The sequence below is a fragment of the Propithecus coquereli genome, unplaced genomic scaffold (genome assembly GCF_000956105.1).
Source record: "Propithecus coquereli isolate 6110/MARCELLA unplaced genomic scaffold, Pcoq_1.0 Scaffold215, whole genome shotgun sequence".
NCBI classification, from domain to species: domain Eukaryota; kingdom Metazoa; phylum Chordata; class Mammalia; order Primates; family Indriidae; genus Propithecus; species Propithecus coquereli.
Window position 1 is genome coordinate 300563 of NW_012146634.1, and position 15447 is coordinate 316009.

A 15447-nucleotide genomic window follows, 5' to 3' on the forward strand; every position below is an offset into this window, starting at 1 on the left:
TTCAATCAGTCAAACTCCACATCTGCAAAGAGCAGCTGTTTTGTACAAAGTTAAAATGAAGTAAGGAAACGAAGAGGCTGTCAGCTTATGTCCTTCCCAGATCTGTCCCAGGCACTGCTGTCCTCTATCTGTGGCCTCAGGCCTGCTTGGTTCCAGGGCCCGTCCTACCAGGGCAGCAACTGTGTCCACGGCATCAGCCCACCATCTTTTGGGGCCTGGGATGGTTATGGTACTTCTCTAAGTCCAGTGTCTAGGGTAGTTGATCCTAGGCCTTGTCACAACTCTGAATGTCAGCTTTTCTCTATTCTGCAATACACAGAAAATAGTACAACAAACTGGTCAAAAAATCTGCACCCTGGAGTTGGACACAGTTGGAATCCCAGTTCTGCTACTTACTAGCTGTGTGGCTTCATCACTCTCTGCTTCAGTTTCTTTATATATAATGGTGATAATATTAGTGCATATCTCATAGGATTATCCTGAGAATTAAAATAATGTATATAAAATGCATAAAATAATACCTGGTTGTTATTCTTAAATAACCATTAATCATAATTAATAATAAGTAATTATTAGTTCTCATTATTCAAATGTTTGCTACTATTTTATTGTCTGGCTGGCAGTGTACCCTTTGCTCTCTTCTTCTTATTAGACATACTAGTTCAAGTCTCTGTAAACTGTTCACTGCCTGGTGATTGGGTGCAGGCTCAGTAGGTGGCTGCCCATGCTGAGATACGGTCAACACTTGCCTCCCAATGTGGTTCTTCTCCTTGTAAACCCTGCTTTGAGGATGCAAGAAAACATCAGCTCTTAAGGGGTTTGCATTTCTGGAACTAAAGGTAAAAGCTGCCTACCCTGCCTTCTTCCCAAGAACCTGCAAGGAGCCCCCTCTTTGCAGGGGTTAGGCCAACAGCTCCCTTGTGGCGAGTATGCAACCAGGGAAAAGAGAGTTGAACGCTTTAGTGGAAACTGAAACTAGTTTCAATGGCCAATCTTAGAATGGAATTTAAAGCAACAGTTAATCAGAATAATTACAAAAGTGCCAAAATTAGTAAAGAACAAGAAATCTGAGACAAAATATAAATGAATTAAGATCCACCAGGCCAGGTTAAGAAGCCAAGTATAGAAATGAAAATTTGTAAGTATTCCTATTAGAAATTTTGTCTTGTTCTGAAACATATGTTCTATGTGAGCATATCCCTTCTCTGTCCTAAAAATATACCTACTAAATAGATGGGAATAGCAGGTGTGCGTGCTCAAAAAAGTTTTATTGGTGATTCTGTTTATCTGGACTCAAGACACTACCCAACATTCTGTTTGACAACATCACCTTAAACATGTTACAATTAATTATACGACTTTTCTTCACATCACATTTTAACTTGGGAAAACGTGGGAGACATCTTCACTTCTTAAAGAGATTTACAAATTAGTCTAAATTCACTGAAAATACATTTACAAACTCACGGTGGGTTAGTTATGTGAATTCTAACCTCATTCTCTTTTTTCAACTTCAAAGGATGATATTGTAACCTTGTGTCTAAGGTCTAGAGGCTATTTTGAGTTTGTCGGGAGATGAAATAAACTATACATTTATTTGTTTACTTTATACTTTTGATTTTTAAATAACTGTGAAGAATGTGAGACCATTTAAAATGTTTATTCTGTGTCTTAAACCCTGATTAAAGGAGGGGGGTGAGAGCATATTTCTGCCTGTCGAGCGCTCAGGCGGCAGGCGGAAGGCAGGACCGTGTGCCGAACAGCAAGAGCGAGGACACCTGACCCTGGAAGTCAGCGTCTTCCTCCAGGCTGGAAAATGCAACAGTTAATGAGCAAAACTACAGAAACAAGAGAGAGCAGGAAGACAGGTAGGAAGGTCAAATGCAAACAGGCCAGAGCTGAAAATAAACCCAGGATTAATTATAAATGAATGAAACCTACCAGCTTAAATTAAGTAGCCAATTTTGCATTTGACATTTACAAGTATTTTTGTTGGTAACATTTTTATGTGTGTGGGCAAAGAGAACTTATTCTATTTGTACTGTCTCAATATTCCTTGGGAAATTTCCTTTTATTAAAAAAATTTTGTTTTTAAAAATTCATGCGATATTTTTTGTCAGTAGAGTTGGTTTTGCAAGTCATGCCCCTGAAAAGTTGTTCTCAAATCTCGGTCTGCAGCAGAATCACTGGAGTCTCTGAGGCACTAAAGCTGGGTGTCTGCATTTTGTACATATTTCTCAGTTGAGTCCCAGGACCCCCAAAGCTTAAGAATTATCACCTTAGAAAACAGCTCTTCCTTCCTCTATATAGCATGTAACTGCTACTTGTGTTTTCACTCTCTCACTTCTCTCTTTCATTCATACTTGGGAGCCCATTAAAATATAAGGAAAGTCACCTACTTAACAGAAAGAACACCCTCGAGATGTTATTCCTACCCTCAAGTTACTTACTTGGAGAACCTAGTAGGAAAACAAGGTATCAACGTGGAAGTTAATTATCAATACAAGGCATCCTGGGATGGGGCGAGGGTGAGGATGTCCCATTCTGGCACACATCTAGAAGTTTAGATAAGCAAAAGATAGGGCCACAGTGACCAGGGCAGACTTTGTAATAAAAACGAGTTTTGAGCAGAGTGCTAAAGGACGTGTGTAACACGCATAGGCAAGTGCTTGGAGGTGTGTGGCAGGGTGAAAGAAGGCTCCAACTTGAAGTTGCCGAGCAATTATCAGGGCTCCTCTCTTTGCAATAGTAAAATGCTAATTAAAATTTCCTCCAGTGTCCACAGGCACTATCTAGTTAAACCTCAAAGAGGAGAAATTAAAAAAAATGAGTCCATAAAATTTAGTACTAACTTAATTTTTATTCATTGTAAATCAATGCAGAAACCAAAATAGACCTAGCACATCGTTGTTGAGTGTGTTTTGGAATCATGACACATTCTTGGCTGGAATCAGAAAGGTGATAAAACTAAAGAGAAGGTCCCAGGTCTTTCATCCCATTTGTGTTTGCAGTTCTGCCCTTGGCATCTCCGGATAGCCACATCTCCAGGAACAGGAAATAAGCAAAACGTAGTGATGGCTGTAGGGTAATCAAATGTACAGGATCTGGGGGGTATGTAGAGCACCACCCCGGCCTGGGTAACCAGGGCCTCTGCCCTTGGCTCACAGTTTAGAGGCTGCTGTGGCCCACTCCTCCTCCCCTTCCTCCCTCTTCACAGGTGAGGAGTCCACAGGTTAGGAGACAAGCCCACAGGAACGTACCGCCTCCCCTCTAGAGGACGCTCTGGGTACCTGGGACACTGGAATTCCCTGCCCTTCGCAGGCCTCTTCCCAGATCCATATTCTCAAGGGTAGACAGTGCCACCAATGTGTGCACCCCCAGACCTAAGGCGCGGCCAAAGATATGACTGGGAGATGGTATGAGCAAAGCTTGGACAAGCAGGCACAATTCATGTGGGATGGATGAGGAAGAGACGGAGTCAGCAAGCAGAGGAGAAAGAAGATGGGCTGCGAGGCCTCAATTTCTACTCTTGCCTGGACCATGAAATGTTAGGGGAAGGCACCAAAGATCCCAGCCCCCTGAGAACTGTGACAACCCCTTTCTATTCCCTGTCCAAAACCCAAATGTTAGGGGGCCAGTTATTACTCCACACCTTATGTTTGCATGGGGAAAGGGTCATTCCACTTCATCCCCTCAGAGAGAACAGTAAAACTCTCTCCATCCTCTTTCTACTCCCTCCGGCTATCCCCAGAGGAGGAGGAATGACCTAGCTGATGGGCGAGGTTGGAGAAATGTCTGTACATGCATAACTCGGCTCTTCCTGGGCTCTCTTATAGACTCTACATGCTTGGAGCCATCACCTTTTCTCCTCCACGCGGGGATCAGAGGGAGGCTCAGAGACTCTCCGTCCTGTGACTGGTATGTTTGCAGATCCCATTCAGAGAGGACAGCGTAAAAGGCCTGCATCTGGCCGTGGATCTGACTGCATTCGCCATCCCAGCAGCGCTCATAGCCGTCTCCAGCTGTAGATCCAAAGTTGTCTCATGCATGCGGCGATGGACAGGCAACCCAGAATCTCAAAATTCTGAGATGAAACACGGGGGCCTTGATGGATAATAAGACAACACGAAGAGAGATGGGAAAGGAGAAGAAAAGGCCTTATCAATTTAGGAGAGAAAAGAACTAGAACAAGGGATGAGGAGCCACGAAGAACAAACTATAAAGCACAACCAGGAAGACAGCGGTTGAAGGAAACAGATTTGTTTAGAGAGAGCAGAGGAAAGAAGGGACTGAAAAGAGAGATGGAAGTTAGGAGATGCTGCACCAGTGAGATTTAATCTAGGCCACAGAGCAGTTTCTAGGTTCAAGAGAACCTAAAAGGACTAAGGGGGGCAGATGATGTGCATGGAAGTGAAGACCTGGAATCCAGAGAAAGGGCCCAGTGATCTAAGCACCAAGAATGGCTGCAGATATAAAAGTCCATCTTGTATGTTAAGCTTTGTCAAACTGCATCTAATGACTAAATTGAGTGTGTTTAATATACCTATTGTTATCTGTGTAAGCCTTGAAACCTGGCACTGTTCATACTGTAAGGAAGGAGTTCGTGCAAGGAACAGGTGTTTGAACAGACGTGTACTTTTGAGCCATGATAGAATCACAGTACAGAGCTGGGCCACAGTCTTGAAATTGAAGTCTAATAATGATAACAACTTCCCCAGTTCCTGTAGCTGGAGGCAATGGAGGTGGCCAGAGGGGACTGCCAGATATCCTTTCATGCATACTTTTATTTATCTAAATTAAACGATGGCCTGGAGGGGAGGGATTATTTCATTTTGATTTGGAATTTCCTGTCCCCACCCTTGGTTTAATTGAAGACACCTTGGGATATGATACAACTAATACTGGAATTCATAAAACTACATATTTGGGATGATATGCACCCAAAACTAGAAAGATGAATACAAAGGCATGGACGATGTGAAAAATGGAAAACAAAGAGAGATAGTTACATAGTTCTTTCAAGAGAAGAAAATTTAGATGGAAAAAAGACATAGAAACAGAAGCAGGAGGATTTTTTTAATTGGAAGGAAAGAAGGAAGGAAGGCAAAAAGAAAGGAAGAGAAGAAGGAGTCAAAAGAAGGAGGCAAGGAGGGAGGGAGGGAAATGATTGGGAGGGTAAATAAAGATTAGAGAAAGGAAAAGAGAGAATAAATGTTCTCTAAGTAAAAACATCCTTATCCGCATGAAACAGGAGTATTTTCTGCATTTCATTCAATCTCTTTACTGATTGTTTTGTTTTAAAAAGCAGCAGGGAATGTCAAACAGCTGTTTTAACAGCTTCTGTCTCTTTGTCAAAGCCGGCCCCTGCAGCCTGGCTGCTGGGCACACCCAGAAGGCACACCAGCCAGCGCACAACGCCCTCTGCGAGCAGCGGGGCTGCGAGCAGCGAGACTGCAGGCAGCCCGGCACGAGTCGGAGCCTGACACCCGTCACTCCCCTTGGAGCTGGAGCTGGGAACCAGAACCCCTGGGAATGCTGCCGGAGGGAGATAAGAAAACACCCGAGGTAGCATTTCTCTTCCTGGTTAAAAAAAAAAAGAAGAAAAAAAAAGGTACTCCTAAGGATTATCTTCCCTCAGTGGAAACAGCACAAAACTCAATGTTAGATGACACGGACCCACGCCCCAGCTCTGCCATTTCTGACGCATGTGATTTTAGGCTCGTTGTTTCACTTCTGAAAGTCTCAGTTTCCCCATTTGCAAAATGAGAATAATACTTCACAGGCTTCTCGTAAGGATTAAATGAGGTAATAATATAGCTAACAGCCTAGAACATAGCACCCCTCGGTAAATATGTTAAATACTCATATTTGGACAAAACAAACATAGGCAGATCGATATGACAAATGATAGATTAATTGACATATGGGATAGACTGATAAATAGATACAAAGGATAGATATGATAGATGGTAGATTGGTAGATGACAGATGGATGGATAGAGCCGGAGACGCAGCGGAGACAGAGATCCAGGAAAGTCCTTCAGATCAATTTTTGGTCCCTGGTAAATGTGAGAAGCAGACTTGTCCGACTCCTTCCTCTCCTCCCGCTCCCACGGGTAGCAAGGCCTCTTGGAACTCACAAAGGTGACTCTCCTTTCCCCTCCCCTCCAGCAGCACTGCTCTGGCGAGTCCAACAGAGGTCTTCGCACGGTAGGGGACCCTCGCGGAAGGAAGGGGCTCCCTCACCTGGCGGCCTATTCCCTCCTGAGAGTTACTGCCCGACTTCGGGGTGCATCTGCGATGCTGGAGAGGGGCGCACGGGGAGAACAACTAGGAAGGAGAAGGGGCGGGGATCTCGACAGCACCAACGAATGAGGGCGACAGCAGCACGTCTGTCTCTCTCCTCACAGGGTGGTGAGGTCAAGGGTGTGGTCAGAGGTCAAGCCGGGTCTACCTGCATCAGGGCCCTTTCCTCACGAGACCACGGGTTATCCAAGAGGCTCTTCCCAGGGCTCCTGCCAGCTCCTCTGCACCCTCATCCTCGTCATTCTTGTCCCAAGGCAGAAGAGTCCACAAGAGAAATGAGTCTTTCCTACGGGACTTGGAAAAATCATGCAGAATTTGCCTTCTTACCGGGCACTTGGCTTTGGAGTCTGAAAGCCTGGCCCTTGGCCTGGCCTGCTCAGGGGAGGCCTTGAGGCTGCTCTCACCACCACCTGCACTGGCCCCCCCACGCACAGGTACAGGGCCAAGAGCACAAGAGTTAAAATTATAAATCGAGATAACAAATTATGTTAACGAAAATACACTCGATCCTCCTACCTTGACAAACCTACCTTCACAAGCCTGGAAAGGTTAAATTTAGAACTCCCAGGCCCCCTGGAGTTCTGCCCTGCCACATGGAGCTATGGGGAAAGGCGACTTCCAGCCCCCAGACTACCCCGGCTCTCCCCACCCGGGCCCTGCATCACCCTCTAGGAAACTCACACACACGGACACCCAGCCCACGTGTCCAAGCAACACAGTCCTCTCCTCAAGGCGACTCTGGGTAGAGCTTACGCAGACACTAGCAGCAGGTGGGGGGCCACCGGGCAGGGAATTGCAGGTCCCCAGGCACCAGAAGTAGGGCACAGTAAAAGGGTCACAGTCCTTGGGTGGGCGTATCCTCCTGGCCCCAAGGGTTCTTTGCCCTTTGGGGAGGGTGATGGCCGGAAGTGGGTGAGAACAGGCAGACCCAAGGCAGGGGTGCCTAAGCCCAGATTGCCCGTGCTGTCAGCATCCTCCCCAGCATCATGTCCCACACAGAACAGCACACCCATTCGCAGCCTGGACAGTGCAGAAAACATTTCTCCTGGACTTGCTCCTGCCTGGGCCCTCACCACACCTTCCCGGCCACGGTTTTACCAGCTCCAGCCAGGAACTCGGATGCTCAAGCCCAAAGCCCCTTTGGGAAGGGATGGCAGGGCAGAGGGAAGGAGAGCCAGGCTAGAGACCGAGGCAGGGCTGAGCAGAGCGAGGATTCCTGGGGCAGCTCCCGTGGTTAAGCAGGGCCCCCACCAGATTTAATGGAGCGTTTCTGCTGTGCTTTTCACAGTGTTGTGGCTCTTAATATGCTCCCCCGGCGGGCTGCTCAGAGCCCACACTGCCTCGGAGCAGCTGCTGTGCTGAGCAAGGGAGCGAGTGGGCTCGTTTGCAGACCACGTGCCTGTCGCCTTCTCGGGAAGCCATCACAGCACGTCCTGGAACAGGCTCCCAAGGAGGCATCACAGTTTAGCGTAATTCGTCAACTTCACAGCTGCTGCTTGGGAGGGAGGGGCCGAGGAAGACAGTGCCAAGCTGCTCAGGAATCTCAGGAACATTCCCCAGGCCAGCAGAGAGGGGGCGAGCCCCAACTAGAGTGGGCATGGCTCCGGGGTGCCTCTAGCTTCACCCCCAGCCGCTCTAAGACCTGCGGCTCCCAGAGGTGCTCAGCCATTTGCCCAGACCTCTGCTGGCCTGGCGGGTGCTGGCAGACTGGAACCTGAGGGAAAAAGCAGAGTGTTCAGAGTCAGGGAGACTGGATTCAAACCCCCTGACTCATCTGCTGGGTATACGACCACAGCAAGTTACTTCATCTCGCTAAGCCCACTTTGTTCACCCACCTGTAAAATGGGAGTGAAAGTAGTTCTTACCCCCAGGCCTGAAATTCAAATAGGGTTGTGCCAGTTATTAAAATATTGAATTTTCTGGGCCGGGTGCAGTGGCTCATGCCTATAATCCCAGCACTTTGGGAGGCTGAGGTGGGAGGATCCTTTGAGGCCCGGAGTTCGAGGCTGCAGTGAGCTATGATGACACCACTGCACTCCAGCCCAGGCAATAGAGCGAGACCCTGTCTCAGGAAAAAAAATAAAAAACATATTGAGTTTTCTTTAACAAGGAGAAAAAAGACATTGAAATATTTAGTAAAGAGCAGTAGTAATCAAGGTGCGGTTTCTAGACTAGCGTCATCAGCATTACCTGGGAACTGGTTAGAAATGCACGTAGCTGGGCTTCACCCCAGACCTACTGGATCAGAAACTCTGAGGACAGGGTCCAGTAACCTGTGTTTGAACAAGCCTTTCAGGTGATTCTGACAAAGGCTAAAGTTTGGGAACCGCTGGTCGAGCTCCCCACCACTACCTGGGCCTCTCCCCAGAACCGCCCAGATCTCCTCACAATCCAGCAGCTAAAGATGTCAGTGCCTGGTGCAAGAGGGGTCTCCAGGACCCTGCTCCAGCTGCCTCCATTCTGTTTGGCCAGTGCCCGTGTTATATCAGTGTTTGAATATTTTTGCTATCAGTCCTGCCTACCCCACAGAGTTGTTGTGAGTATTAAATGAGTAATGACTGTAGGGTGCATAGCAGAGCACTTGGCAAAAAGAAAGCATTCAACTGGTGGAAGAATCCTTGATGTCATGTGAGGGGTCCCGTGCTATTCTTTGTAACCTCTGGGTGCACGGCTCTGTCCTGGGCCAATTTCCCCTTTTCTGTCTTTCTTCCTTCTCTCTGCTGCAAAGAACCAGCCCACTGGCTGGCTTCCAGCAGTCACCAGAGCTTCTTCAGCCCCGACCCACTTGGGAACAGCATAGCACCTCTACTTCCCACCCCTCCCACCCTATCCCTAAAGAAAACACATAGCCTTCAAAAGTTGGTGTCTTTTTGCTTTTGATGTTTTTGGTTGGTTGGTTTTAATAGTTCTTTTTAAGAGCAGTTTTAGGTTCACAGCTAAATTTAGCAGAAGGTACAAACAGTTCACACTCCCTTCCCCCTACACAAGCTCAGCCTCCCTCCCCATCGATATCCTGCCCCGGGGTGGTACCTTTGTTCCAATCAGGAAACCTACACTGACACATCATCATCACCCAGAGTCCATAGTTTCTATTAGGGTTCGCTCGTGCTGTTGTACATTCTTTGGGTCTTGGCAAATGCATAATGACACGTATCCATCATTATAGTATCATACAGAATAGTTTCAGTGCCCTAAAAATCCTCTGTGCTCTGCCTATTCATCCCTCCCTCTTCCCTAGCCCCTGGCAACTAACGATTCTTTTATTGTCTCCATAGTTTTGCCTTTTATAGAATGTCACATAGTTGGAATTATACAGTAGGTAGCCTTTTCAGATTGGCTTCTTTCACCTAGTAATATGCATGTAAGGTACCTCCATGTCTTTCCGTGGTTCGATAGCTCATTTCTTTATAGCACTGAATAACATTCCACTGTCTGGATGTACTGCAGTTTATCCATTCACCTAATAAAGGACATTTTGGTTGCTGCTAAGTTTTGGCAATTATGAATAAAGCTATAAACATTAGTATGCATGTTTTTATGTGGACATAAGTTTTCAACTCATTTGGGCAAATGCCAAGAAGTGCAATGGCTGGATCGTATGGTAAGAGTATGTTTAGTTTTGGAAGAAACTGCCAAGCTGTCTTCCTAAGCGGCTGTACCATGTTGCATTCCCACAGCAACGAATGAGAGTTCCTGTTGTTTCACATCCTTGCCAGCATTTGGTGCTGTCAGTGTCCCAGGTTTTGACCATTCTGGTAGGTGTGTACAGTAGTATATCTTGTTTTAATTTGCAGTTCCCTAATGACATAAGATGTCGAGCATCTTTTCATTTGCTTATTTGCCATCTGCATATATTCTTTGTTGAGGTGTCTGTTTGGGTCTTTTGCTCATTGTTTAATCAGTTTTTTCATTTTCTGATTGTCAAGTTTTAAGAGTTCTTTGTATATTTTGGATAACTGTCCTTTATCAGAAATATCTTCTGTGAATATTTCTCCCAGCCCATGACCTGCCTTCTCATTCTCTTAAAGTTGGTTGATCTTTAATGTTTTGTTTTGTTCTGTTTTGTTTTAGTAGCAAAGAGACAAAGGGCAAAAATAATAAAAGGTAAATGTTACAAGCGCTCTGAAAGACTCCACGATGGAAGTTCTCCCGCAGTTCAGAGACGGAGGCCAGATGGCTCTAACAAGTGCCCCAGCTCCCGTCTTTCATTCCCATTCACCCCCAAAGGCAAAGCTCCACCCTTAAATAAGGGACTCACCAGACAATGTTCTGCTTCGATAGACACATGATCACTGTTTCTTAACTCCTCTGGGTCCCCTGACCTCTCTGAAAAACTGATAAAAGCTACAGGCCCCACCCGTAAAAATGCACACACACCTAGGCACGTACTCTTACATGCCGTCTCTGGGTGTTCACAGATATCCCAAAGCCCACCCAACATTCAGCGCCGCCAAGTTAAGAGGCCCTGCTGAAGAGGGAGAAAAGACAGAGCTGAGCCGCTAATAGTCCACGGGTAGGGCACCAAGGATCAAAGTGCAAGCCATTTTCTTTTCAAAGAAAAACCCAAATTCACAGTCCCCATCTTCAAAGCCCCCTAGACCATTCCCTTGCCAACACCTTGCTTTTTTGAGATTTTAGAAGGCAATAAAGAAATGCCAGCGGCCAGAACTTGGAGAGGTCATGCAGCCCTAGCCCTATAATGACTTCACGTCACCCTGAACCAAAGCGAATGTTCTGTCCACGCGCTGCCACCCCTGGCGCAGGCCTCCTCCCGCTGCAGCGGCGCCTCCCACGCCCCACCCCACAGGGCCTCTAGCTGCCCATCTGGTGGGCTTGCTGTGTGGGGCTTCATGGTTAACAAACAAGGAGGTTTGGGGCCAGGGTAAGGCAAGTGAGGCACCAACGGTGCAAAATTTAAGGGGACGACCAGTCTCTGGGCCCTGCAAACGAGTCCACCCAGAAGCCATTTGGTCAGTAGACTTAACTGCTTATCAAAAGAGTTGGCTGCCAGGAGGGTGGAAAAACCTTAGCCTAACCAAGACGAGTTGGTCTGTAGCAACAGCCCCCTGGAGCAAAGCTGTCTGGCGTTTCACCAGCTCCCGGCTCCCCTTTGGTGACCTTTGAGAGTGGGGGAGGATCAGCTTCCACATAGAACAAAGAGCGGAGACTTTGTTATCACTTTACACACAGCCCTGGAGAGGCTTGACTGGGAGCTACGAGGAAAGGGGTCTTTCTCCCTCCCTCTCCTGGGGTGAGCGTGTAGTCACGTCTGCTGGGGCGGGTCCTTCTCTGCGGTAAGATGCAGGGGCCACCTCCAGGAGAGCTGGGTGTGCATGCCTGGGCCTGGGCCTCACGCACAGAGGATCCTCTCTGGGTGAGTTTCCCCTCAGCGCCGTACACGTGCAGCCTCCACGAGCTCACTGTGTCCTTCCCACGGCTCCTGGGCGTGCACACCACTCCTTTCCTTCTAGAAATAGATTCCACTGCCCTGCAATCCTCGGCTCTTGGCTCTCTCCCGCCCCTTCCTTCTTCCAGTCTGTCAGCTGCCCAGGCTTCCTCAGCCACCCCAGGCCTAGGAAATACCTGCCTACTACTGCAGGGGCAGAGCCCACCCACCCTGCCTTCAGCCCCACCCCTCTGGCCTGGCGGCTAAGGAGAGGGGAGGGAAGCGTTGCAGAACAGACGGTAACTGAGAATGGCAGGGAGAAAGGACCAGCAGCAGCTGCTCAGGTGCGAAGCCGGTGAGCCCCAGAAAGCTAAATGGGGTGTGAAATTCATCCTTAATGCCTTTTCGGAAACGGGAGCCTTCACTGGCTGGACCCCCAGTCCAGGCAGTCAAGGAGGCAGGACGGGTGAAGCCAGCACAGCCTCGGCTTAAGGCGACACACCCCTTCCTGCACCAGGCACCTCCTCGCTCTCCTCACCTGCACCCCATCACCTGGACTTCGCCCCATTCCCCTGTGCCTGCGGGTATGGCAGACCTCGGGAAAAGCTGGAGCTGACGCCGCTGAAGGAGGCAGCAACACACACACACAGTAACCTAGAAACTGAAAGGATTTTTCCAAACCCTCATCCCTGAGGGAAGTGGTTTTCAGGGTTGGGAGAGTGAAGGCAATGAACCTACAAAAAATTCTGTTATAGAGAATGTTGAGACTATAAATAATGTGAAGTCTTCATAATAAGAGACTGTTGTGCCGGTGAAGGCTTCAGGGGGACAGGATGGAGTCTGGAAGAAGCCACGTGACTTTAAGACACAGTGCTGCTCCCTCCCTTAGAGACATCACAAAAAGCGTTTTTCCTGGGCCTCAGGCTCATGAGATAAATTTTTATTGAGCATATTCATTGTGCCAAGCACTGTGCTAAGTATTGGAGATCAAATTAATAATGGCTAGCATGCACTATATGCTTTTTATGTATGGGCATAAATGTTCAAAGTGTCATATTATCTCACTTAATTCTTACAATAACTCCATGAGGTAGACACTGTTATTATCCTCACTTTACAGGTAAGGACCCTCAGGCAAAGAGAAATTAAGCAAGATGCTCACAGTCACTGAGCTAGGAAGTGGTGGAACAGGGTTTGGACCCAGGCTGTCTGATCCCAGACCACGCTATTAACCACTACTGTATATTCCCTCTCAAGGCAAAAACAGAGGCACTCCCTGCTGCCTGGACCTCATGAGCCAGTGCAAAGTATGGCTCACGGGCCAAATCTGGCCCACCGCCTTTTTTTATGAATAAAGTTTTATTGGAACACAACCACACTCATTTGTTTACCTGTTATCTAGGTCTGCTTTCACACTACAAAGGCAGGAGTGAGCGGGTGTGACAGAAGCTGTATGGCCCGCAGCCCTTAAAATATTTGCCATATGGCCCTTTACAGAAGAAATTTGACAACTCCTGGTCTAGTGAAACAGAACCATCCTGCCCTTCCCAAAGACACCAGGAGAACACATGAGGTGATGGTAGGGACAGCCTTTGAGCTCATTGGTCTAAGGAGTGACCAACACGGCATAGCCAAAGTATGTCTAGCCTGTCACCCAACTACTATTCCGTCTCCAGTATGAACAGCCAGGGTATTTTGGGAGCAACCTGCTTCTAATTGTCCCCACTGTCATTCAATGCCTAAGCCCAGGGAAGACAGACAGGGCCCCGGTGGCCAGCGTCATAGCTCATTATGGTTAGAGGATCCGTGTAAAAATAGGGAATTATACACTCTCTGGGCCCAAGACACTGCAGGCCACTTGGGAGACAGTGAGCTCTGCCTCCACCGGCGGGGTTGGTCATTGATCCATCTAATCATTCAACATTCATTAAGCACCCACTGTGTGCCAGGCACCAGGGTGAGTGGTGTGCTCATAGGAAGTCACACGAGGGATATGGTTCATACAAAATCATACGCTGGACAAGGATTAGACAAAAAACACCATACCGTCCCTTCTAATTCTAGGGTGCCATGCACTGATGTTCCCCCAAGGTTTGCTCCAAACTTAGGTCTCAGGTGGTATACAAGAGAGCACTAAATTTGAAGAAAGCTGCCCCACTACTTTTCCTGCTTCCAAGGCAAGCTTCCAGCTCTTTCCAAATCTATCCCATTAGATTGCAGAGAAGCTTGCTCAGCAAATATTACAACTAGATATGGAAATTTCCATATATATTTTTCCACATATATATTCCATATATATATATACAGTGTATAATAATCCCCAGATTCTTTTATTCAACCTTGATTAAATGGCAGCTAATGAAAAAAACATTAAGAAAAAACATGAAGTAAAGAAGATATTGACCTAAGTGCTTTGAGGATGCAAAACCTTGAGTTAGCATGGGACTTTATTTAGACAAATGAAAAAGGTTAGAAAATATTTACATATCAGATACAGAATTTAGGTTAAATCCATACTTTTTCCGTATCTTATCATCATAAAGTTGAATTTCCATCTAAGACTATTTCTAAAAACAAAACAAGACAAAGAGGCAAAGAACTTTCCTGTAATATGGAATGGTTTAAGAGTTCTAAGGACTGTCGACTTGTAGCCAACAGACCACTGACGTTCACTATGGGAGACAACATGTGTTAAAATGTTTGCTGTAGAAAATTGTTCACTTAAAGTAGCTAAGCTGTGTTTATCAAAGAAGAATGAATTTTCTCACCAGCTTTGCTATAATTAATCTACTATGACCTCACTGGTCTTGTTATAATTCAATCAGTAAAAAGGACTGAGCAGAGCCTCTTAAAATTAGGAGCATGACTAAAGGCATTCCTTCCCCTAAAAAAGGTTATTTTGAAAGTAAAATAAACAAGTGGTTCTAACAGATTAACTTTAAAACACCATGCAGAATCTCAATTTTCTACGACAGGGAATTCTCATGTAAGGAGGTTTAATGAGACCGTGCCTGAAGATCTGTCCCCCTCTAATGCCAACACGTGCAGGCACATCTTCAGGTCACCAGGGTGTATTTCTAGAGGCCCAGCTGCTGCTCATCCCTCCTACTTCACTCCAAGTCTGAGAAAAATACACAAAGTGTATCTTTTCCACAAGCCACTAGCCAGAATCCTCATTACCTTCCCTGGAGCTGGGCCCCACAGAAAGGGCCTGGGCAAGTTGGCAGGGAGGCTGGAGTGTGGCGGAGCTCCCGGGAGGACTCCAGCTGTTCCCTGACCCAGCCCAGAGACTTCCTGAGCCAGAGATCTGTGACTGGAGAAGCCATTTGCTTTTTATGCATTTTCTCCTCCCAATCAGGATCAGAGAAGTGGTGCCGGCTGTTGTTGAAAGCTTCAGGGGTTAGACACAAACATCGATGGAATGACAGCGGGACAAAGACAAATCCAGCATTATTACGCCAGGCGTCTCTCAGGGCAGCTGGCTAGATGGCCCCAGCAGGCCTGCCGGAAAACCGTGCGGTGGCATCCACCCTGGCCTTCTAGACCAGGCATGTCCAAACTAGAAGGGATGACTTCTTCCAGACCCAGCCTGCACACCTTCCACAGAAAAGCAAGTTCTTGCTGAAGATGTGGCCTATGCAGCCCCAGAAAGACCGAGAGCAGGGCCAGGTCTTGAATGATCAATCGCTCAGTTGCTCAGTTGAAAACAGCTGGAGCTGTTCTCGGTGTCTGGGTGAGGCTAACCTAGGGACCAG